The sequence below is a fragment of the Arvicola amphibius genome, chromosome 3 (assembly GCF_903992535.2).
Source record: "Arvicola amphibius chromosome 3, mArvAmp1.2, whole genome shotgun sequence".
Taxonomy (NCBI): domain Eukaryota; kingdom Metazoa; phylum Chordata; class Mammalia; order Rodentia; family Cricetidae; genus Arvicola; species Arvicola amphibius.
In genome coordinates this window covers 173,952,818-173,960,963 of record NC_052049.1, presented here as the reverse complement: position 1 = coordinate 173,960,963, position 8,146 = coordinate 173,952,818, and positions in this window count along the sequence as shown.

The window sequence follows — 8,146 nt, the reverse complement described above, 5'->3', positions numbered from 1 at the left end:
AATCAACTCCAAGGCTCAGGGAACATTGTAAAAGTGGGATAGAGAATATAAGAATTGCAAGAAGGAGCCGAGCCGGGTGGTGGTGGTGCGTGCCTTTAACCCCAGCACTCAGGAGGCAGAGGCAGGTGAATCCCTGTGAGTTGGAGGCCAGCCTGGTCTACAAGAGCTAGTTCCAGGACAGCTAGGACTGTTACACTGTTACACAGGGAAATACTGTCTGGAACAATGAACATCCTGGTAGGTGGCTAACCAGGCCGGGACTCGCCCCCTAGTGTTTGCAGACGCTAACTGGTTGATGAAAAAAGGGAGAGACTGTTTTCTTCCGTGTTGTAGCATAACTCTTGGAAGTAATCCTGCTGAAACGCTTGTGTCACTTTAAAAAAAAATTGAGGGAGGCTGGAGAGATGGCTCAGGGGTTAAGAGCACTGGCTGCTCTTCCAGAGGACCCGGGGTTCAATTCCCAGCACCCACATGGCAGCTCAGAACAGTCTGTAACTCCAGCTCCAGAGGACCTGAGGACACCTTCACACAGACACACATGCAGGCAATACACCAATGTATATAAAAACAAATGAATTTTTTAAAAAAATTGAAAAGGGACTAGTTGGGAAGAGAAGGGGACCAGATCGGTGGAAGAGCAAGAGGAAGGAAAGAGTAATGGGGGTTAGTAGGGTAAAAATGCATGTTATACATGTTGAAACGTCATCATGAAACCCATTATATTAATTAACATATGCTAATAAACACTTTTATCTCGCCAAATCAGAGGGATAGGGACAGGCTGTCGTGGCAGGGTTCATAGAGGAGGTCTGTCATTGGCTTCATTGAAAGGTTAAATGTGGAAAACGGTGCTGGGTGCCCGTGGAATGGTTGTGGGCACCGTTCCGTGCTAAATGCCTGGGTTTTCTTCCAGGAACACAAAGGCAGTCGCGGGCTGAGCTTGCTACAGGGAGCAGTAGGCGAAAGGCCGGCCCCAAGTGGGCGAACCTCCGAGGTCTCTGCCACCGGCCGCCAGGGGGCGCCACAGCCTGTACTCTTTGCTGCTGAGCTGGTCACGGAGGCTGACGTCACCGGGTCCCGTGGAGGACGCTGGACACAAAAGCAGCTTTGTGTGGCATTGGAGGTTCCGCGCCCGCGGCCTGACAAAGCGGCTGGGTTCTGGGGCGAGCGAGGGTCGGCGCCGCGGAGGCGGGGGAGGGAGGGATTGGACCCGAGACCTGGGACTTCGCCTCCTTACACCTGTCAGTGGCCACAGGCCACCGGGTTTCTGATGCTGGCAGGAGATGAAAGGCTGTGGTGGCTGGTCGGAAGGAACGCCCGTTTCCTAGGCCTCTCCTCCACCCCAGTCCCTCAGGCCATTCCGGCTGTCTCTGCCATGGGGTACAACAGACAAGAACAGGATCCTGCGCCATCCCCAAATCCCTGTCTTTCTTCTGAGGCTCAGGCCTGAACCCCAACGTGCCGCAGGCGGGCTGGAGCTATTCCAGGGCCACCATGCCCGCCCAGCAGGAAGCAAGCACCGGAGATGGTTCCTTCCTTCTGTCCTGAGGGGAACCCTGCACAGAGGGCCTTTGAGGGACTGACATTGTCTGTCTGATGCACCCGGTGCCTCCCTGCCTGGGTGGGCCATCTATGGCTCTGACCAGGATCCCCTGGGATCTCACTTAGCACTGAGTCTGGGTGTGGTTCTGGCGAACAGAGCTTGCCCCGGTACAGACAGTTAAGTCCCCACCTGCCCTTGGCCCTTCCTTCTATTCCAGCTCTGATTTGGAGGGCATAAGGCTCCATTGTCCCAGGACTGGTGGGGGCGGCTTCTCAATCCAGCCTTTCTTTAGCTGGTGGGAAATTCCCAGCCATGCGTAGGGGGTAATGGATAGGCACGAAGGACTGCCCAGGTATCCTGAACCCTAACTGGAGGTACCCAGTGAGGTAGGCACCCCCTACCATTTGAAGCTGTTCTCTTGGGCCTCAGCAGTTCCTCCTTTCTTGGGAAACAGCTGAGTGAGGAAAGAGAAATTGAGTTCTTTCTCCAGAAATCTCCCAGTGTCCACACCCATGGGCAGCTGCAGTATGAGGTCCAAGACTCTTAGCAGGATGTCCAAAGGCAAGTAGAGCCCCAAGCTCCTGTTTTCAGTGTAGGGTGGGCAGTCCCCGGACTGTGAAGACTGCCACGAGGCTGGTCTGCTTCCAAGAGAGCCTGGCTCACTTGAAATAGTTGCTGGAGCTACTGATGTGGTTGGTGGTGGCCTCGGTATTTTTAACCTATTTGTAGGGCAGCGGAACAGCTGGGAAGAGAAGAGGAAGGAAGGAACAACCCCTAAGAGTCAGAGGCCCAGAGAAGGGAGCTTCTGAGACACTTTGTGGGGAAGAGGAAGGCCCAGCAGGCAGGTGGAGACAGATGTCCTAGGCAGAATGGGAAAGGGGCCCTTCCTGGGATTGCAGCCAGGGCTTCTGTGACTGCAGGAACTGCCTAGTCCTGATGGAATCTCTCACCATGTTTCAAAGCAGGCCTAGCTAGGCAAGTGCTCTACCATTGAGCTAAATCCCCAACCCGGACCCAAGACTTTTTTATATTAACACTTTATGTAAATCCCCCCACATGTGTGCTATAGCATGCTTGTGGAGGTCAGAAGACAGCTTGTGGGATTCAGTTCGCCCCTTTCACGATGTATGTTTTGGTCATTGAACTCAGAGTACCAGGTTTGGTGGCAGTCACCTTTACCTGCTGAGCAGTCTCAACAGCCCCAGAGCCTTAACTTCTGATGTCCCTCAAAAATCATTACATACACATCCTTAGACCAAGATCACCAGGCTAGCTTCAGGCAAAAGCAGAACAGCCCTGACTTCAATGGAATGGCCAGCAGGTTCTCAGTGGTCTTGGGAGACAGAAAGGGGTGACAATAAGGGTACAGTGTCTTAGGGAACACTTCTGCACTGCTGGTGGGAGTGCCAGCTGGTACAACCCTTTGGATGTCAGTGTGGCGATTCTCAGAAAATTAAGAAACAACCTTCCTCAAGACCCAATAATACCACTTTTGGGTATATATCCAAAGGATGCCCAATCGTGCCACAAGGACATGTGCTCAACTATGTTCTTAGCAGCTTTATTTGTCATAGCCAGAACCTGGAAATAACCTAAATGCCCCTTGGTCAAAGAATGGATAAGAAAAATGTGGTACATTTACATAATGGAGTACTACACAGCAGAAAAAAATAACGACAGCTTGAATTTTGCGGGAAAATGGATGGAGCTAGAAAACATTATTTTGAGTGAGGTAACCCAGACACAGAAAGACAATTATCACATGTACTCACTCAAAGGTGGTTTTTAAACATAAAGCAAAGAAAGCCAGCCTACAGACCACAATTCCAGAGAACTTAGACAACAATGCTGACACTAAGAGAGACTAACATAGATATAATCTACATGGGAAGTAGGAAGTAGAAAAAGACAAGATCTTTAAATTGGGAGCATGGGAACCTTAGGGGAGGGTTGAAGAGGGGAGGGGAGAGGCAGGGAGGGGAGCAGAGAAAAATGTAGAGCTAAATAAATATCAATAAAAAATAAATAAATAAAAATAGAAAGAGAGAAAGAAAAAAGAAAAAAGACTACAATGTCTCCCATCCCCAGACACCAACCGGATCTTAGGTCTTTCATCATTGCCATGTAGGTCTGCATCTCCCCAACTCTATTGCAATTGGAATAAAAGGCAACCCCCATTATGTGCTCAGGGCGATGGCCTCCAGCCAGTTGGGGCATGTGTACAGCAAGTGCCTGCCTGCCTGCCAGACATTCAGCCTCAGTCACACAGTGGTAGGTGTCAGGGTTCAAGGAAGACAGAGGTGAAGGCCATGGTTCCTTCTCTCTTCTTGTCTTGACTTCTCACATTTTTTATAATTTATTTTCATTTTGTGTGCATTGGTGTTTTGTGTGAGGGTGTCAAATCACCTTGAGCTGGATCACAAACAGTTGTGAGCTGGGAAGTGAACCTGGGTCCTCTGGAAGAGCAGACAGTGTTCTTTTTTTAAAAAAAAAATATTTATTTATTATGTATACAATATTCTGTCAGTGTGTGTGCCTGCAGGCCAGAAGTGGGCACCAGACCTCATTACAGATGGTTGTGAGCCACCATGTGGTTGCTGGGAATTGAACTCAGGACCTTTGGAAGAGCAGGCAGTGCTCTTAACTGTTGACCCATTTCTCCAGCCCTGCAGACAGTGTTCTTAACCACTGAGCCATCTCTCCAGTCCGCTTTGATATGGGAATCCTTCTGTCTATGTGTTGCTTTTATTGGTTAATGAATAAAGAAGCTGCTTTTGGCCAATGGCTTAACAGAATATAACCAGGCTAAGAGATATATAGATAGAGAGAGAGTAGGTAGAGTCAGTGAAAAGCCAGAGACAGATGCTGGATGCCAGGCAAAACTTTACCCAGTGAGCCAGAGCCACATGACAATACACAAATTAATAAAAATGGGTTAACCAAAGATATAAAAGCTAGGCAACAATAAGCTTGATTGGCCAAACAGTAATTTAAATAATATAGTTTCTGAGTGGTTATTTAGAGTCTGGACAGCCAAAACAAACAAGTGGCCTCCAACAAAACTCTCCCCCACTTCTTTTGGAGACAGGGTTTCTCTGTGTAGACCTAGCTGTCCTGAAACTTGCTCTGTATACCATACTGTCCTCGAACTCAGAGATCCTCCTGCCTCTGCCTCCTGAGTGCTGGAATTAAAGACATGCGCCACCACCTCTGTGCTAATTCCTTAATTTTAATGGAGATGCAACCTTGCAGGTAATCTTGGTTGGGAGAAAAATCATAGTTTGGCGTCATCTCCCATCTCTGCTTTCTGATCTCATTAGGGTTGTGGGAAAGTCAGTTTTGGGAGGCCAGGAGCAGAGTAAAAGGGGACTGAGATGTATCTTCTGCATTAATTCCTGAGCCTCATGATGATCTAGGAGGCCCAGGAAAGTGGAGAGGTTTCCCTACAGGCATGCTCTCTCCTGCATCTCTCTCTGCTGTGCATCTCCAGATTGTAGGGTTCCCAATGATGATGGCCCCTGCTGCTGCCTCCACAGTGGAGAATCTAGGGCCTGGCCCTGAAGTTGAAATGGTGCCACAGGAATCTTCCACAGAGAAAGAATAAGAACTGGTGGCTAATGAACTGTGAAGGGGCATCCAGCAGGTGACTCTAAAGGGCTCAGGCACAGCCCAAGGAACATTTTGGCAACAAAAACTCTATGCATTCCAGCAGTGGGGCCACTGAGCACTAGAAGAATGGCAAGGCTGAGCTAGGGATGTGCTGTGGACTCCAGGCCAGGAGTTGCAGTCTCTACAAGCCTGCAACCAAGTCGAAATGCAGATGAAGGATGACCCCAGGGATCCTGTCAGAGGCAGGAGGCAGGTAGGGTGAGTCTTGCCCTATCTTCAGCAATATCTATGATAAAATTCCTGGGAGGGTGGTCTTGGGCACTGCTAGGGGTGGGTTGGGGACTTTTGAATCCCCAAGGGAAGGAGGGAGGCTCTGATGGCGCCCTGGGCAGAGTGGTTTGAGAGTGGAGAGGGTGGCTGCGCAGGGAGACAGGGATGGGAGATGAGCTGAAGCCTGAGGCTGGGATGGTAGCCACAACAGAGAAGGGCAGAGAAGGGTTTCCCTCAGGGTCCTCATAAGACGCCCAGACCTTCACTGGCAATAACACACACTAGCTGTTCCTCTAACATGCACCCAGCCTGCCTGGCCTAGTGGCGACATTGAAGGGAATGGGGAGATGGGGAGAGTGAGCTATGAGCTATAAGCTCTCTCTATAAGCGCTCTCTCTAAGATCCACCTCGGGGACACTCAACTGAGGAGCTGCAGAGTCTGAATTCAGTCCTGTCTCTTTCTGCACTACTAAAGAGTTGGCAGGTAGTGGCCCACACCTCTAATCCAGCACTTGGGAGGCATAGGCAGGCGGCGGATCCTGAGTTTGAGATCAGCCTGGTCTACAAATTGAGTTCCAGGACAACCAGGCCTTCACAGAGACACCCTGTCTTAGGAAAAAAAGAGAGAGAGAGAGAGAGTTATTCCCTCAATTTTCACCTTCAACTCCACCAGTGCATACATAGCACCCCCACAAATCAGGGCTTCCAGGGAGGCTCTCTATGTCCAGTTTAGGGAATGTGTATGTATGTAAATGTAATGTGTGTAAATGTCTGATGATAAGTACAGAGTTCCTACAGTCTACTTTTGCAGCTTTCCTGGTGTAGCCCCTCCCCCAAAGGCTGTAAAGGCCCCGCCCCTTATCCCCTGCCTCCCCCACTCCACTCTGTTGGGCAATGAAGAAAACAGGAGTTAGTGTGGAACTGTGATGTGGCTGGTTAGGGGGGGACTCCCCATCCCAGAGGGGTTGACCTCAGCCTGTGAGGAATGTGCACGAGGGAGGGAGGGAAGGCAGGGGTGGAGCCAGCAGGGGGAGGGCCACAGCTAAAGGCCCAAAGTTCTTTTTTTTCCCTTTGGTTTTTTGAGACAGCATTTCTCTGTAGTTTTGGAGCCTGTCCTTGAACTAGCTCTTTTAGACCAGGCTGGCCTCGAACTCACAGAGATCCACCTGTCTCTGCCTCCTGACTGCTGGGATTAAAGGCATGCACCACCACCTCCCGCTAGGTCCAAAGCTCTTGATGGCCCCTCCTGCCGCTCCTCCACCTCAGCTCTAACGTGGCCCACTGAAGGGAAAGGCAACAGTTAAGGAAGGGAGGAACTGATCTTTCCAAAAGGTGGGCTGGGGGTCTCCTAGATATGGAGACCAGACTTGGGGTTTATGGGTGGGGAATGTCCTGTCAGTCCCTTGGCTTTTTCACAGAATGGGGGCAAGTGTTTTTCTGTCAGGAAGCTAGGCTTCAGGAGGCTCTTCATGGCTGTGCCTTACCACCTCCTGGTACCGAACCTCAGTCCTCACAGTCACGTGACCTGGTGCCTACGTGGCTGGTGGGGGACGGTTGTAACGTGGAGCCGCCAGCTTTGATTGCAAAAGCAGGTGTGAGTGAGGCACCCGAGATCCCTGGAGCCCAGGGCACTGGCACCTTCACAGCCTTCATCAGAAGGTGTGCTGCAGCAGCCATACTGCGGGCAGCCCAAGCCAGGTGCAAAGGAGTAGGTTCAATGGTGCAGGGGAGGGGAGGCGCAACTGCTGCGACTCAGTGCAACAATCCAGTTATTTCCCAAAGGAAAAGCCATGGCCATGGCAGGCTGTGCGGTCGGTGGGCAACTTACAGGAAGAACCCACGCAGACCTGTGCTCGTGGATGTCCCAGGGCAGAGGTGTAAGCAGGACCCCAACTGCCTCTCTGGGTTTCAGACCCAGGCCAAGATGGCCTTATTCCAGAGTCTTGAGGAGTGATCATGACACCTGGATACCAGCATCTGAAGTGCTGCCTCTAAGGGACAACCCACCTCCAGCCTGGCATGATGAACCCTGGTGTCGTGGGAAGAACCTGCTGCCCATCCATCCCTTCCTCTTCTGCAGGAACGAGCCACCTGTCTTGAGTGAGCCAGAGACAGCTCATTCCCTTGAACTGGAGGCAGTCTGGGCAGACTGGGGACACAGCAGGGGTGGGTAGGGGCCTCAAAGGCACTTGCTGATCTTGGCTGCTGGGTGGAAAATTGTAAACAGCCAAAGAATGTTGTTTGCTTGCATGAGGCCAGAGGAAGCTGCCCTGGTCCATGGGGAGAGGCAGCCAGCCCAGGAGCAGGGCAAGGCTTCACCCTAGAAGCCTCAAGTTCTTCCAGGTGTCCTTCGGAACCCCTCTAGTTTCTCCTGCTGCCGCTAGACAGGCAGGCCAGGAACACTGGGTCCTGAGGCAAGGCCTCGGAGCAGACTCCTGGGAAGATAAGTCTCCCCTTATCTCTGTCTGTGTCCCCTTATCTCTGACTGGCTGACACCCGGGCAGTTTGTAGCAAAACTGTACAGTTGAAGTGTCCGGCTCCTGTGATGGACAGCCAAGGCTGGAGGTCTCTGACCACTGAGATCCTGCTGTCAGCCTTGGGGATATCAAGACGATATCCAGACCTTGAAAGTGCCCCTAAGAGTATAAACAGGGAGTGCTTTCCAGAGCAGGCTACAGGACAGGATCCCAGGTACTTCTCCACCTGGGCACCAAAGTCAAGAGT